This window comes from Oratosquilla oratoria, chromosome 24 (assembly GCF_046742065.1).
Source record: "Oratosquilla oratoria isolate Oo_2021 chromosome 24, ASM4674206v1, whole genome shotgun sequence".
NCBI lineage: Eukaryota > Metazoa > Arthropoda > Malacostraca > Stomatopoda > Squillidae > Oratosquilla > Oratosquilla oratoria.
The window spans coordinates 43,125,919-43,143,418 of NC_134800.1; the positions used below are offsets into that span (position 1 = coordinate 43,125,919).

Below are 17,500 nucleotides of genomic sequence, written 5' to 3' on the forward strand. Positions count from 1 at the left end.
ACATACACACATACATACATATATATATATATATATATATATATATATATATATATATATATATATATATATATATATATATATATATATATAGTGTTGGCATACTCATGAGACCGTTAACGTTAGAATAACGGCCAAGTTCTTGCCCGACGCCAGAGGCAGTGGATGCTGCTGCAAATGATACAACGAGCAGAGGAGAAGAGAGGAGAGGAAAGGAGGGAAGAGTAGGTGATCAAATGACAACGGTGCGGTCTGGTCAACACGCTATGAGGACGATGGAAGGATGACCAGAGTCGCTACTCTATCTCTAAGTGACATGAAACTTAATCGATCAGATTTGACAAATCGTTTTTGTGTATGAGAACAAACTACACTATTAAATTTATCTTGTGGTATTTCTTCAAGTTTGTTATATATTTTTTTTAGGTATTTTTCTTCATCTCCGTCCCTTGGCAAATACCATATTTGTACAAAGTTTTAGCTTTCTTCATTGGTTTTTCCTGCTCTTTCAGACAGGAATCACATGTCATCTATATCATCATCTCTTTCCTGATAACAGAAGGCAGCAGGAGCCGAGTAACCCTACTAAAAATAAATATTAACAATTGGTAAATAACGAAATACTAAATCGAACAACAAATGGTCAAATCATTTATGAAAGAAAATAGGCGATATGACGTCATGTCGGGGGCCGACAGTCGACTGCCCCGTATCATTACCCAGTGTCTCAGCACTTTACTGTTTCTCCACAATTTCATAATTTTTTCTAAAGTAATTGACCTGTTCTTATTTTGACCTTGTGCATACACGCATAGGTTTATATGCATCCACAAGATATATGTCCACAGGGAAAAAACAATTACACAGGTACACAAATCATAAACAAAATACATACAACATGATAGACATCAACCCACAAACACTCAAAAGAGCATTGGGAAGATCAGTACAGACACTCGTAAAAGCCAGCAGAAGCGTATCAGATAGTGAAAATTTAGCGAATTAACAATGAACTGAAGTTAGTAAAAGAGGTGTATTATGAAACCGACTCAATTTTTTAGTGTTTATATAACCCATCCGCTACACACTCTTATGGTCAATATTCAGTGACATTATTTATTTTGTCAAAAGATATATTCAAAGACGATTAAAATCTCACAAGTTTATTGAATATCAACTAGGAATCATGTAGGTATCTTATTTAAGATATTTAGTTCATAGAATTATTTTCAAAATTGTTGATGAATATTTATAGTAGATGGGTCGTTGGACATTCCTGGCTGCTGATGGTTAAAGGGATTATCACACTGGGCTATTTTTCCTCCGACATCCTTCCTCCAACCTCCATTTGAATAACTAGAACACAACTTCGCTTACAGAAACCTAGACTTCTCTAAGAAGATTTCAACAGTATGTCTAACATTCGTATAGGTTTATAATCTCTTAGTTCATAATTCAGCCTTGCTATATATATGACCGAAAGACAATTTGATATTTCGAGATTTGAAAAATTAGATATTGTAACCGAAGTCATTTGAACTCAAACGAACTGGTAAAGCCCGTGGAAGCCCAGTGTGATACCCCCTTTAGCTGACTAGCCCTTTGAATCTTGCGCGCGTACGCACGCTTTTGTGTTTGCGCAGATATGATCTGAATATTCATGGGTCCTCCATCGATCCTGGCGTCGAAATGGGCCGAGGGCCGATCCCCCTTGGGAGTCCCTCAGACGGGGAGTGCGAGATGCGGTGGTCGGCGGGGTTGGGTCTGTCCATACGGAAAGAGAACTCTGCAAAATCAGTATTGCTAACACTGTTTTGATGTAAAGCAATTACAGTGCAGTTACAGTGAGTCACCATGGCAACAGACAAGCTTTCGGTCTATAACGAGGTTGGAGAAAAACCTCCCCTCTTCAATATTATCTATACACTGTTAATAACATTGTATAATACGTATATCACGATACATAATTGTTCGTGTACTGAATATTTTAACAAGATCACTCGGCGTCCTAACAATATTTTGCCCTCCGCTCATCATCACTGGAAGGAAATGATGTGTTTACTCAAGAAAAAGAGCTAAGGGGAAGATGCCCAATGACCGCTCTCTCCTTCTCCTCCTCCTCTTCTTCCTCCTCCTCTTCTTCTTCTTCCTCCTCCTCCTCCTCCTCCTCCTCTTCTTCCTCTAGGCAATTCCTCGGTCCATTGACGCTCGTCGTTCTGTCCGTTGACCACGAGGTGACCCCTCTTCCCCTCCCACCCCCCACCTATTCGACAACAAAATATAACAAATTACCTCATAGCAAAGCGTCTCCTGGCGTATACTCCCGATACCCGACGAGGAATGATCGACGACCTTCCTGAAGGAGCACCTCCCCTCCCTTTCAAGGATGACCTCAGGTCACTTCGAAACAGTCGAGTGTGGAGGGAATCACCGGAGTGCGAGTGTTGGATAGGAAGACGCACCAAACCTAACCTAACTCAACCTAATCTAATATACCCAACATACCCTAACTCAACCCAAACAATCTTGATTTAATCTAACCTAACCTAACCCAAACTAATCTAAAATACCCTAACCAAGCCCCAACAATCATGACCTAATCTAACCCAAACCATCCTGACCTAGATTAACCTAACCTAACCTAACCCAAACTAATCTAAAATACCCTAACCAAACCCCAACAATCATGACCTAATCTAACCCAAACCATCCTGACCTAGATTAACCTAATCTAACCTAACCCAAACTAATCTAAAATACCCTAACCAAACCCAAACAACCCTGACCTAATCTAACCCAAACAACCCTGGCCTAATCTAACCCGAACCTATTTAACCTGACCTAACCCAGACTATCCTGACCTAACCTAACCTAACTCAACCGGCCTCAGCAGCATAAGATTGATGTTCTGGCCTCAATCCGGAGTAGCCTCCGGAATAATGGGGCTGATGTAACCTTTTTTCAGTACCTTAATCCTTCACTTCATCCTTGCAACCGCGTCTTACCAACGCAATCCTTCTTTTCCCAGGCTCTTAACGTCCTAACACTGAGCCAATGAGAAAAAAAAAAAAAAAAAATACGCCTCCACCAGGTCCTCCAGGTCCTTATTTTCCAATACGGTTTTTTTTTTTTTTTGCGGTGCTGTCACCTGCCAGGACATCAACAACAACACCCTTCTTTTCCCTCCATCATCACCACACTTACCCTCACTCCCACTCCAGCTCCAGCCAACAAACCTCTCATAACCAACATCACCCCTATCCCCTTCCCTCGTTTAGAAAAACAAAAACCCTTCGACATGTACCTACACTTCCTTGTTCCTTCACAGCGTCCTCTTCCCTCTCCTTCCCTGCACTCCTTTATACATATGCTTCCCTTCACGCCTCCCGCCCCCACATGCCCTCCTGAACCACAGGCCCTGCATCCAGTCTCCCCGCGGCCCGGAAGTGTACCCCTGACTCTCTCCCTGAACGACCCTGGTGGGTTGTGGGAGGAGAGAGAGAGAGAGAGGGAGCTCGGATTACAAAAGCAAATCCCGACATTCTGTAATGATTCTGGAATAACCGTGGCGACATTCCATCCCTCGAGGCAGCAGGAGGCCCAGGGAGGGAGGGAGGAAGAGAGGGAGGAAGAGAGGGAGGAAGAAAGGGCGGAAGAGAGTAGGGGAGAGAGGGAGGAAGAATGGAAGGAAGGGAGGGAGGAAGAGAGGGAGGAAGAAGGAAGGAGAGGAGGAAGGAAAGAAGGAAGGAAGCTGGAAGGATGGGAAGGAAGAAGGAAGGAGAGGAGAAAGGAAAGAAAGAAGTACGAAAGAAGGAAGGAAGCTGGAAGGATGGAAAGGAAGGAAGGAGGGGAGGAAGGAAGGAAAGAAGGAAGGGAGGAAGGGAGGGATGAAAGAGGGAAGGGAGGAAGGAGGGGAGGAAGGAAGGAAAGAAGGAAGGCAGGACGGGAGGGATGAAAGAAGGAAAGAAGAAAGGAGGGGAGGGGGGAAGGAGGGAGGATGGGAAGACACGAAGGAAGAGGAAAAGGGGTGAAGGAAGGAAGGCAGGAAGGGAGGGATGAAAGGAGGGAAGGATGGAAAAGAGGGAGGGAGGTAAGAAGGATGGGGGAAGGAAGGCAGGGAGGAAGGATGGAAGGGAGGGAGAAAAGAGAGAGGTAAGAATGGAGGGAAGGTAGGGAGGAAGGGAAGGAGGGAGGGAGGGAGGGAAGGAGGGAAGGGAGGGAGGGAGGGAGAGAGGAAGGGTGGGAAGGAAGAGCGTTGAGCGGAAAGAGAAAAGAGGAAGGAAGGATTTATTTCTCAATTTACATCCTTTGTGAGGAATCCGGTGAGGTCAAGAGGGGGAAGTGGGAGGGGGGAGGGGGAAGCTGGAGGGGAGGTGGGGAGGGGGAGGTGAGATGGAGAGGGGGAGTTGAGATAGAAAGGAGGGAGGGGGAAGGGGGCAGGGAGGAGGGGAGGGTTGAAGGGGAAGGGAGGGAGGGTTGAAGGGGAAGGGGGGAGGGGATGAAGAAGGGAGGGGGAGGGGGAGGGGGAAGGGGGGAGAGAGACCTGTGGCTTGTCAGCGAACACCCAAATCGGGATATCCCCACCACCCCAAACTTCTAACGATGACGATGAAGACGGCTTTTGAACTAGAGAGGGGAGAGGGGGAGGGGGAGGGGGAGGGGGAGGGGAAGGGGGATTAGTGGGGGGGGGCGTTGACGTGTCTACGTCGGTTTCCTAGAAACATAATTATACTGTCGACAAAGAGGGCGGGGATGGGGTAGTTTTCCTTCCCGTCCTGTGTGAAAAAAATCTTCAATACTCATTCATTAGCTGAGATGACTAGATGCTGGATTTACTTTCCTCTTCCTCTTCCTTCTCTTCCTCCTCCATTTTTCTTCTCCTTTGTTTTCCTTCTCCTCCAGCATCTCTATCACTTCTCTTCCTTCTCCTCCTCCCTTTCCTTCTCATCCTGTTCTCCTCCCTTAAGCGGGCCCTACACGGTCGATATTACTGCGCAATATTCTGTATTGTATTGTAAAATATTATTCACGGTGTAGGGATGGTATTTGGTGTCTTCAATATACTGCGTCGTTCTTTGATGTCTTCAATATAATGTGTCATTCTTCAATACCGTCCCTACACCGTCATTACTATTGTACAATACAGAATACTGCGCAATTATATTGATCGCGTGGGGCCCCGCGTTAGCCTCGTTTTTCCGCTCTCCTACTCTTCTTCCTCCTCTTCCTCTTCCTCCTCTTCTTCCTCCTCTTCCTTTTCTTCTCATGCCTCTTCCTCTCCTGGGTTCCTGCTCCTGCTCCCTTTCCTCTTTCTTCTCGTCCTCTTCCCCTATACCTCCCTTATCTTCGTTTTTCCACCCACTTTCCTCCTCTTCTTCTTCCTCTTCCTCGTCCTCTTCTCCTGCTCTTGCTATTCCCGGCTCTTGATTAACGAGGAGGAGGGGCACAATGGCGCTCCATACTCTAAGATTAGCCTCGCGAAGAAGGTTGACCACTCTCATCAATTCACTACGGATGGCAACATGTTCGGCCGCCCTGGAGGAGAAGGAAGAGGAGGAGGAGGAGGAGGAGGAGGAGGAGGAGGAGCAAGAGGAGGAGGTGGTGGAGGAGAAGGGCTATGGTAAGGAGAAAGAGAAGGGGTGCTGAAAGAGTAAAGAGAAGAGGAGTAAGAGGAGGAAGAAGAGGAGGAAAAGAAGGATGGGAAGGAGAAGGAGAAGGGGATGTTGAAAGGGCAAAGAGAAGAGGAAGAGGAGGAGGAGGAAGAGGAAGAAGAGGAGCAGGGGGAATTGTTGTAGGGAAGAAAGGAAATGTGGAGTAGGAAGAGGAGGAAGAAGAGAGGATAGACACGGATAAAGAGGAGAAGGACAAAGAGATGAGGAGGCGAAGGAGGAGGAAGAGGAAAGAAAGGAGCAAGAGAAGGGAGATTTTAAAAAGGTGAAGAGAGGAGGAGGAGAAGGAGGAGGAGGAGGAGGAGGAGGAGTTGTAGGGAATGAAGGAAATATGAAGAAGGAGGAAGAGGAAAGGAAAGCGAAGGAGCAAGAGAAGACGAATATGCTGACAGGGCAAAAAAGAGGAAGAGGAAGAGGAGGAGGAGGAGGAGGAGAAAGAAGAAACAAATGCATAATGGGATGCTGAAAGGGCAAAAAGAGGAGGAAGAGGAGAAGGAAGAGGAGGAGGAAGAGGAGAAGGAGGAGGAGAGGGAAGAGAGTGAGAAAAAGGAGAAGGGGATGTTGAAAGGGCAAAGAAAGGAGGAAGAAGCGAAAGAGGAGGAGGAAAAGGAAGAGAGGAAGCAAAGGGTGAAGGTGATCTTGAAAGAGCAAAGAGAAGATGAGGAAGAAGAGGAAAGGGAGGAGAAGAGTATGTTGAACAGGCAAAAAGAGGAGGAGGAGGAGAATGAGGAGGAAAGGAAGGAGGAGGGGATGTTGAAAGGGCATAGAGAGGGGGAGGAGAAGGAGGAGGAGGAGGAGGAAGGAGTATGAGGAGAAGATAATGTTGGCAGGTCAAAAGAGACAGAGAAAGACAGAGACAAGGAGACGGACAGAATGGCAGATATGTACATGTGTGTGTGTGTGTGTGTGTGTATTCACCTTGTTCTTTGGATCACGTGCTGGACTCGTGATTGACAGCTATTTCCTTCCCGGAAGAGAGCTCAGAGCTCATATATAACCAATCTATGGTTAATGCTGTGACCTTACACGCACAAACACTCCCAACTTCCCGTCCACGAGAGTTGGGGTAACGACTCGAAGCGCAGCGATACTGAAATTATTTCAGCCCTGGGCAGGATTCGAACCCGAACTGCCGTTGTGACAATCGGGGACTCTACCAACCGCGCCACCGAGTCGTGTAGGTGAGTGTGTGTGTGTGTGTGTGTGTGTGAGTGTGTGTGTGTGTGTGTGTGTATGTGTGTGTGTGTGTGTGTATGTATGTGTGTGTGAGCGTGTGTGTGTGTATTTCACGTGTATGCACACGCGCACGTGTGGTTTATGCAAACATTTCGTTTCCCAAAAAATTAACAAACGTTTGCCGGGTGCCCTGCGGTCGCTCCAACGTATTCTCGGTCCCCTAAGGTCTCTCTCTCTCTCTCTCTCTCTCTCTCTCTCTCTCTCTCTCTCTCTCTCTCTCTCTCTCTCTCTCTCTCTCTCTCTCCCTCTCTCTCTTCTACCTATCTGTCTATCTATCTCGTCCATGTATCTTATAAGTATTTGTTCCGATTAACGACGATTTGATTCAGTCGGAGAGGAACCCCGAAAAGGCAGTCTGGTACTACTTCGCCTGACACGATGCCAACAAACGCCTCTTCATGTCATCAAAGTCGAGGGCGGGCCCGGCGCCGACCGACCACCGAAACGGGGCTTCATACTTCTTTGAAGGGAATGTTGAGAATCTTAAAGAGTTTTCGACCAAAGTTCGTGGAGAAAACTTTTGTAATTTCAGTCTTCCAGCCTGACTTTTATTTACTTGTCTTTTGATACATCTATGTACTTACTTTCATTCTATCCTGACATTATATATGTATATATACATATACATTTATATATATATACATATATATATATATATATATATATATATATATTCGTGTACTTTTTTCTATCCTGACATTATATATGTATATATACATATATACATATATATATATATATATATATATATATATATATATCTATATATAATAAATATATTCATACTCGTATATACGTGTATATACATACATACATATATATATATCTATATATACATATATATATATATATATATATATATATATATATATATATATATACACATATATAGAATATGCATAAGGAGACTGCACCTCTACAGAGAATAAACTTTGCTGCCTTTCAAGCATTTTCCCCCTAACAATCGGCTGGGAAGTGGGAGAGGAATTTGAGGAGAAATGGTTTGAGGGGGCAGGATGGCTGTGAGGGGAACCGGGGGGCGCAGAGGGGGTGGGGGCAGAGAGAGAGAGAGAGAACCAGTGGAAGAAAATGGGTTGTGACATTACCATCACGCCAGAAAACCCGTAAAACGCAAATGTTTTGGGAACGGCGACGCCGCAAGGACGCAGAACAGTCCCTCCCTACCTCCCTCCTTTCCCCTCTCTCACTCACTCCAGATCTCTCACTCTCTATTCCTCTCTCTCTCCCTTACTCTCTATTCCCCTCTCTCTTTCTCTCTCCCCCTTACTCTATTCTTCTCCCTCTCTCTCTTTCTCTCTCCCTTACTCTCTATTCCTCTCTCTCTCCCCTTACTCTCTCTCTCTTTCTCTACCCCCTTACTCTCTATTCCTCTCTCTCTCTCTCTCTCTCCCATTACTTCTCTCTCTTCCTCTCTTTCTCCCTTACTCTCTCTCCCTCTATCTCCATATCTCTCCCTCTCCCTCTCTCTTTCTCTCTCTGTTTCCCTTGCTTTCCTTGTGCATCGACCTTCCGTCTCTGGTAAAGGCATAACTATAAAGGTGTCCGCGGTGGCTACAGCATCCGTCTATACATACGTATGTAAGGCTCGTTTTACAAGTATCGACTTTTCGCCGTGCGCCGTCCACGACACGACATTGTACTCTCAAATAGCCATGGATGTCTATGGACGTTACATGTGAAAGCGTCCATAGACATCCATGATTATTTGAGAGCACGACGTCGTGTCGTGGACGGCGCACGGCGAAAAGTCGATCCGTGTGATTGGAGCTCAGGGATATGTTATGTTATGAGGTGCCAGTGTGCACCGTCTACTTTAACCTGGCGGAGATGCTTTTTCGCCATTCTTGATAAAATGTTGGTCTGTTCTCCTCAGATTGCATTGATTTTTTTTCCAGTCTCATTCTGTCTTGTAATTAACGAGAGAACTGCGCCAAGATTGAATGAACAACTGTTATTGTGCCGTCTAATGACGACGGAAAGGAAGGAGGACGGGGAAAGGGGAGAAGGAGGAGGAGGAAGAGGAGAGGGGGAAGAAGGAGGATGGGGAGGGGGGAGCAGAAGAGGAAGAGAAAGGAGGAGGAGGAGGAGGAGGAGAAGGGCAAGAAGGAAAGGAAGAAGAAGAGAAAAACGAGGAGGAGGGGGGAATAAGGAGTACGGGGAGGGGGAGAGGAAGAGGAGGAGGAGAAAAAAAGGAAAAGGAGGAAGAGGAGGTTGAGGAGGGGGAAGGGGAGGAGAAAGAGGGAGGAGGAGAAGTAGTGGAAAAAGGATGAGGAGGAAAAAGAGTAAGAGGAGAAAGAGGAGGTGGAGGAAGAGGAGAGGAGGAGGAAGAGCAAGAGGGCAGGAGGAGGAGGAGGGGAGGATGATGAAGGTAGGAAGAGGAGGAGGAGGAGGAGGAAGATGCGGAGGAGGAAGTAGATGAATATCAACAACATTACAGGAAGGTGGCCTTGAGGGGGAAGGCGGAGGAAGACAATACATGGGGGAAGGAGTTCACTGGTAGGTCATTTCATATATCGTGTTGTTGGTGATGACGCGGTGGTGCGTGGTGGTGGTGACGACGATGACGTTGACCAACTCACATGGAATCTTTCTTCGTAAGACGTCTTCAAACGCGGCGTCATCGTTGTCATTATCACCGCTACACTTGTTATTTTGTGTGTGTATGTCTGTGGGTGGGTGTTTCTGCCCACGCCTGCAAAGTCTCTCTCTATTTGCCTTGCATAAACCATTTTGATGATTTGTTATGATTGGTCATCCTGATGATGATAATGATGACGATGATGATGATGATGATGATGATGATGATGGTGGTGGTGGTGGTGATGAACAACTACGACGACGACGGTGACGACGAAGACGACGACCAGTCCGACAACGATGAGATGACAGAGAAACAGGCGCCTCGTCACGTGAGTCTGTGAGAGAGGCGAGGGCGTTGGAGCCACGTCGCACCGCCTCAGGGGACCTCCTGCGGCGGGCGGCGACGACGAGGGCACGGAGGCCGCGAGCCAGGGAAGTCCGCAGGCGGCTGGGCCATCACCCGTCCCACGGGGACTCTCTCCCCATGGGGGAATGGGGAGAAGGGGGGTTGTTTAAGGGGAGGCCGGTAATCAGAATACGGAGGAGGAGAGGGGGGGGGCCAGGGACGGTGGCATGGAAACCTACGGTGAGTACGGGGGTTGTTGGGGGGCGGGAGGAAAAGGTGGGAGAGGAGGAGGAGGAGGAAAAGGAGGGGTGGAGAAGTGGGAGAAAGGGGTGAGGTAGGGGAGGAGGGGAGGGGGAGGAGTAGGAAGAGAGAGAAGGAGGAGTGGGGAAAAAGGAGGGGAAAATGAGGAGTAGGAAGGGAGGAAGAGGAGGGGAGGAGGTTGAGGTGGGAGAGGGAGGAGGAGGATTCTGAGAGGTATGAGGTATATTTGAATGTCAAGATCGCTGGATTGAGTGCGTAGGCGATCTCGGGGAGAGGAGGGGAGTAGAGGGGGGAGGAGAGGAGAGGGGAGGGGAGAGGAGGAGAATGGAAGGTGCGGTGAGGCTGGTACGTGAACACGCGAAAAAAAAGAGTAGGGAGTGGAACGAGAGAGAGATTCCAGAAGAAAGAGTCAGGGGAAAAGGGAGGACTTAGGGAGAGAGAGAGAGAGAGAGAGAGAGAGAGAGAGAGAGAGAGAGAGAGAGAGAGAGAGAGAGAGAGAGAGAGAGAGAGAGAGAGAGAGAGAGAGAGAGAGAGAGAGAGAGAGAGAGAGAGAGAGAGAGAGAGAGAAGAAGTCAGGATTAGAGATCGGAGAAGAGAAAGAAGAGAGGTAATGGAAAAAATAGGATAAAAATAAAGGGAAGAGAGGAATAGGAAGGAAAGAAGAGTGAATGGAAAAAAAAGGATAAAAACAAACAGAAGAGAGTAACAGAAAGGCAAGAGGAGGGAATGGAAAAATGAGAAAAAACAGAAGAGAGGAATAGAAAGGAAAGAAGAGAGAGAATGGAAAAAAAGAAGAAACAGAAGATAGGAATAGGAAGGAAAAAGAGAGGAAATGGAAAAAAGAAGATGAAACAGAAGAGAGGAATGGGAGGGAAGAAGAGAGGGAATGAAAAAAAGAAGAAGAAAAAAAGAGAGGATTTCGAAGGAAAGAAGAGAGGAAATGAAGAAAAGAAGAAGAAACAGTAGAGAGGATTACGAAGAAAAGAAGAGAGAGTACTGAAAGGTGTAGGGAAGAGGAGAGGTGAAAGAGGCGGGGGTGATGAAGGGGGAGGCAGGGGTGTAGGGTCGGGGGAAGGGGGGCGCAGGGGTGATGTTACAGATGAGACAAATGAGCATCTGCGGTTGCGGGTTGGTTGCTTGGTTGAGACCTCGAGGGAGGCTGCCAGGAGACAAAGGGACACCTGCAGAAGCGGGGCGGAAGGAGATGACGACGACGACGACGACGAGGTGCAGGTGGAAAGGTAGTGGGAGGTGGAGGAGGAGTGGAAGTGGAGGACAATGAGTGGGAGGAGGAGGAGAGGGAGAAAGAGGGGTGGGAATGGAGGACAATGAGTGCAAGAAGGACAAGGAAGAGGAGAAGGGAGAGAAGAAGGAAGAGAAGAAGAAAGAGGAGGAGGAGGAGGAAAGAGAAGCAGCAGGAAGGAGGGCTAGGGGAGGAGTGGAAGGAAAAGGTGGTTGGGAATATGTGTTGTGATTTGACTGAGCGATGGAGCAGGTGGGGGGGGGGAGTATGTTCCAGAAGCTGACATTGTGTGTGTGTGTGTGTGTGTGTGTGTGTGTGTGTGTGTGTGTGTGTGTGTGTGTGTGTGTGTGTGTGTGTGTGTATGTATGTGTGTGTGTGTATGTGTGTGTGTGTGTGTGTGTGTGTGTGTATGTGTGTGTGTGTGTGTGTGTGTGTGTGTGTGTGTGTGTGTGTGTGTGTGTGTGTGTGTGTGTGTGTGTGTGTGTGTGTGTGTGGATGGGTGTGTGTGGGTGTGTATGCGTGTGTGCGTGTGTGTGGGTGTGTATGCGTGTGTGCGTGTGTGTGGGTGAATGTATGCGTGATGTTCGAAAGTATGGAAGCCATTAAATCAGGTATGGAAGAGAGGGTAAGCAATGTTGCACCACCAAGTGAGACCGACTGGTTTGAGGAAAGGCGCAAACCTCTTTAATTTGGAACCTCCTTAATTCGAAACTTCCTTATTCGGACTCATGTCTCCAAGAATAACACTCCCCCTCCTCTTCCTCCTCCTCTCTCCTCCCCTACCACCCTCCTCCCACACCCACCCTGTCTCTTTCTCTTTCCCAAAGGAATTAAATTAAGTTCCTCATGGTTGGTGATGATGGTGTGATGGTGATGACTGTGGTGGTGGCCGAGGCTACGATAGTGGAAAATGTTTCCTTTACCAAATGCCATTACCACCAATTACCATAGTCACTGGTTGTGAAATGATTAGGGAGAGTAGGGGGGAGGGAGAGAGCTGCCATAAACGACTCTTAATGTTCTTACTAACGGAAAATGTGTCACTTGAAAGTGACCGTATGAACTATCACTATCACCACAATCATTATCATCATCACTTCCATCATTATCATCACCATCATCACTCCTGCTGTTCTCTTCCTTCTATATAATTTTCATTAGCGAGGGCAAAACTACTGCTTTTACCGCAACCACCACCACAAGCTCCACCGCCACCACCACTACCACCACCATATCCACCACTACCCTTATCATTATCACCATCTTCATCATCATCATAATCATCACCGCTACTATCATAATCAGAATTGGCATAAATCCCTCCTCTTGTTTCCTCCTCCTTCACTTCCTCCTCCTCCTCTAGTTACAGGGTCGCTAAACCCTTTTGTGTTCTTCCTTGTCTGAACATAACAAAAGTTCTCATTGTTCTTCTTCCTCCTCGCTCCCTTCTGACCCTTCGACGCCTACATAGGCCCCTTCCGTCGAATAAAATCGCCTGGCGGCAGTTGGAATAAACACGAGGGTTGAGTACAGACCCAACTTTCACACCTGGTGGGGACTTGCTTGTTATCCTGGTGGTTGCGGTTGTGGTTGTGGTAGTGGTTATGGTGGTGGCTGTTGTGGTGGTTATGGTGGTTGTGGTGGTGGATATGGTGGTAGTGGATATGGTGGTGGTGGCTGTGGTGGTGGTGATGGTGGTGGACATGGTGGTGGTTGTGGTGGTGATGATGATAATGATGATAATGGCAACAACAACAACAACAATTAAAATAATAATAATAATGATGATAATAACAAACGTAAAATGGGGAAAGTAGAACACGTCTCCCTGTATCCTTGTTGGACAATACCGCGTCGTTAACAATGGCAACAATAATGATGAAAATGACGATAACATTAACAAGTAATAACACTGTCACTGACGACAGTAGATCAATATCAGTGATGATAATGATAACGTTAATGAATGCCACGGCTGGTCGCCAGGTAGCAGCACCCCTTCTCGGAAGCGCACGCACGCACACACACACACACACACACACACACACACACACACACACACACACACACACACACACACACACACACACACACACACACACACACACACACACACACACACAAATACGTACACGTACACACATCGTGGTTGGTCGTGTGAGAAAGGGATTGAAGGAGACTGAGAGAGAAAAAAATAATAATAACAAAATAAAAAAGAATAAAAGAGTGTCATTCAGAAAGAGAAGGAGAGAGAGAGAGAGAGAGAGAGAGAGAGAGAGAGAGAGAGAGAGAGAGAGAGAGAGAGAGAGAGAGAGAGAGAGAGGCTGTACTCACACATGGGCCGTCACTTGTCCCATGGCGCGCCGTGGTTGTTGTTGTTGGTGGTGGTGGTTAAGAAGGAAGGAGCTGGTTTGGTCATCAGTTGCCATGACAACAGGGCAATGGAGAACAGGGGGGAAAAATAGGGAAAGGGATGTGATTATCATGGTAGAGAGGGGAAAGTGAAAGGGGGAGAGGGGAAAGTGAAAGGGGGAGAGGGGAAGAGGGGGAGGAGGGGAGCAGGAGGGGGAGGGGGGAAATAGAAATGAGGGGATACAGAGAGGAAACAGTCGTGACGTGCGGACTAAGAGAGGTCGAAGGGAGCCAACCGGGTGAGTGGGAGCGGGGAGGAGGGAGGGAAGGAGGGAGGGAGGAAGGAAGGAAGGGAGGGGAAGAAGGAGGGAGGAAGGGAGAAAAGGTGAGGGAGGGAAGGAGGAGGGAAGGAGGAAGAAGGAGAATGTAGAGGGAGAACATAATGGACGTAAGGGAGATATTGCTGAGGGAAATACGGAGGGAGAAGAGATGGAGGGAAGGAGGATGGAGTGGAAGCAATTGGAGGGGGCGAGAAGAATGTGTAGGAGGAGGAAGAGGAGGAGGAGGAGGAGGAGGAGGAGGAGGAGGAGGAGAGGAGAAGGATTGTCTGGAATAAGGAGGAAGGAGAGGGAGTGTTGGAAAGTAGGGAGGCAGGGAGGGAATGAGGTAAGGGAGGAAAAGAAGGAAGGAGGATGGGAGGGTGGAAGAAAGGGAGGGTGGGAAGGAGGCTGGGAATAAAGGAGAAGGAATACTGGAAAGGAAGGGAAAAAGAAAGGAAGGGAAGAAGTGGGGGATGTAGGTAGGTTAAGAGAAGGGTAGGGAGGAAGGTAGGGAAGTAGGGAGTGGGAGGGTGGGAGGGAGTGGGAGGGAGGGAGGGAGGGAGGGAGGGAGGTAGGGAGAATCCATGACGGATGTGCGACCCAGAGAAGCAGAGGAGAAATGAAAAAAAAATGCGAACAAACAAATAAGAGAAGGATTTGGAAGAGAAATACAGACATGTAAGAGGAATCAATAGAGGCCGGCGCAAAGGGGAAATGCCAACGTGGAGGGGGAAGAGGAGGGGGAAGGAGAAGAGAGGAGAGGAGAAGAGAGAAGAGGAGAAGAGAGGAGAAGAGAGGTGGGGATGGGAGAAGAGAGGAGAGAAGAGAGGAGATGAGAGGAGACGAGAGGAGAGGAGAGGTGAGGAAGGGAGAAGAGAGGTGAAAAGAAGAGAAGAGTGGACAAGAGAGGTGAAGAGAGGAGAAGAGAGGAGAGGAGAGGAAAAGAAAGGCGAAGAAAAGGGAAAAGAGAAGAGAGGTGAAAAGAGGGGAAGAGAGGAGAAGAGAGGAAAAGAAAGGAAGAGAAAAGAGAAGAGAGGTGAAGAGAGGAGAATAGAGGAGAAGAGAAGAGAGGTGAGGAGAGGAGAAGAGAAGAAAAGAGAAGAGAGGGGATGAGAGGTGAAAAAAGGAGAAGAGAGAAGAAAGGGGAGAAGAGGAGAAGAGAGGAGAAGAGAGAAGGAAGGAGAAGAGAGGAAAAGAGAGGTGATTAGAGGAGAGGAGAGGAAAAGAGAGGAAGAGAGAAGAGAAGAGAGGAGGGGAGGGAAGAAAAAAGGAAAAGAGAGGAGAAGAGAGGAGAGAGGGAAGAAGAAAGGAGAAGAGAGGAGAAGAAAGGAGAGGAAAAGGGGAGAAGAGAGGAGAAAAGAGAAGAAGATAGGTGAGAAGAGGAGAAGAGAGGAGAAAAGAGGAAAAGAGAGGTGAGGAGAGGAGAAGAGAGGAGAAGGGAGGAGAAGAGAGGATAGGAGATAAGAGGAGACGAGAGGTGAGGAAAAGAGACGAGAGAAGAGATGTCAGGAGAGGAGAAGAGAGGAGGGGAGAGGACAAGAAAGGAGACAAGAGGAAAAGAGAAGAGAGGAGAGGGCAGGTGGAGAGAGGAGAGGAGAGAGGAGAAGAGAGGTGGAAGAGGAGAGGAGAGGTGGAGAGAGGAGAAGAGAGGAGAAGAGAAGAGAGGTGGGGGGAGGAAAAGGAAGAGAGGAGAAGAGGGGAGATGTGGGCGAATTGGAGGGGAGATGCGAACAGATGCAATACTTTTGCCAAAGGAGGACTGCGGAGGGAAGGAAAGTGAAGGGAAATTGGGATCAGAGAGGCAGACAGACTAGTCTGCCTCGGGGGGGGAAGGCTGCCGTTGCGTAGGACGGCAGACAAGCCAGATGTAAGCTGGCAGACAGATGAGAAGGCAGAAAGACAGGTAGGGAGGCTGGCATGCAGGCAGAAAGGCAGATAGGTAGACAGGAAGGCAGGCAGACAGGTAAACTGGCAGATAGGTACTCAAGCAGGAAGGCAGATGGCCAGGAAGGTGGGGAAGCAGGCAGGCGGGTGGGCAGACTGGGAGGCAGGCAGACAGGCAGGCAGGCCGGCGAGCATTCCCGTAGGAGAAGGGGATGCCAATCAGCGGCTGGAGGGGAATGCCAATCACTGGTTGAAGAAAGGGTGTCAGTGATGACGTCACTTCAATCACGTGATCTGCGGTTGCCCCACTGCTGATGGGTTCCTATCCTCTCCCCATTCGCCTCCCCCCGGCGAGTGGGAGAGAAGTAACATGAGTTACACGGACAAACGAACAGCAAGAGGACCTGTTGGTCCTTACATGACTCTTTCGGTACCTAACTTATTATAATTATTATCATTATTATTATTATTATTGTTATTATTATTATTATTATTATTACTATTACTATTATTATTATTATTATTATTATTATTATTATTATTATTATTAATTATTATTATTATTATTATTATTATTATTATTATTATTATTATTATTATTATTATTATTTATTATTATTATTATTATTATTATTATTATTATTATTTATTATTATTATTATTATTATTTGATCTATTTAGAAGCAAATCATTTTAGGCGGGTATTTGTAGCTAAGTAAATGTCGACATGTTTTTTGAATATCTAGAATAGAACAATTGATGACGTTGGATGGTAGATCATTCCATATATTGACAACGCGATTAAAGAATGAGCATTTTGCCACGTCTGTTTGAAATCCTTTTCCTACAATCTTACATCCATTGCTCCTAGTTGTGTTGGAGGTGCCAACTGTATAATATTTGTCCACATCCACGTTTTCAATTCTTTTGGCAATTTTGAAGACCTCAATTAGATCTCCTCTCAACCTCCCTTTCGGAAGACAATTTTTTTTTTTTTTTTTTTTTTTTTTTTTTAGGCTGGTGACGTCATGCCGTCGTTTTTGTTGTCCAAAAATCCCAGAGAAGATGGGACACGGTTACAATGAACTACGATTACATCTTCTTTTACGTGTATATCTAGAAATAGTAACCTATTATATATCTATATCTATATCTATCTATATATATATATATATATATATATATATATATATATATATATATATATATATATATATATATATATATATATATATATATAGATATATTCAGTAGAGAGAATTGTAGTAGCACATTTTCAAATCTCACAGAAAACCCATTGTCGGAGTGAAAGAAAAACTTGCGAGAAAGCTGTGCGTGGCAGCCGAAATATAGGAGTTAGCCTTCTCATAAGTTTTACTTTCACTCCGACAGTGGGTTTACTATGATATACATGCAGTCTCTATCCAACTGCACGTCAGACCTCTAGATTCCTCTTTCATTTGGTTTCCTGTCCCCCTTCCTCGCTCTGTTCCTTCGGCCCCCCCTCCCTCCCTCCCTCTTTCGTGTCCCTCGACCCCAGGAGCTCCTTCCTGTCGCGCCCAGACAATGTCCTCATTGATCCTCCGCA

At 46.8% G+C, this 17,500-nt stretch overlaps 1 protein-coding gene across 3 annotated transcripts in view; it reads left to right on the top strand.

The window, feature by feature from the left end:
* The window catches only part of LOC143038583 (protein O-mannosyl-transferase TMTC2-like), a 297,168-nt gene that overhangs the window by 78,862 nt on the left and 200,806 nt on the right, over positions 1-17,500 (top strand). The window lies entirely within an intron of this gene.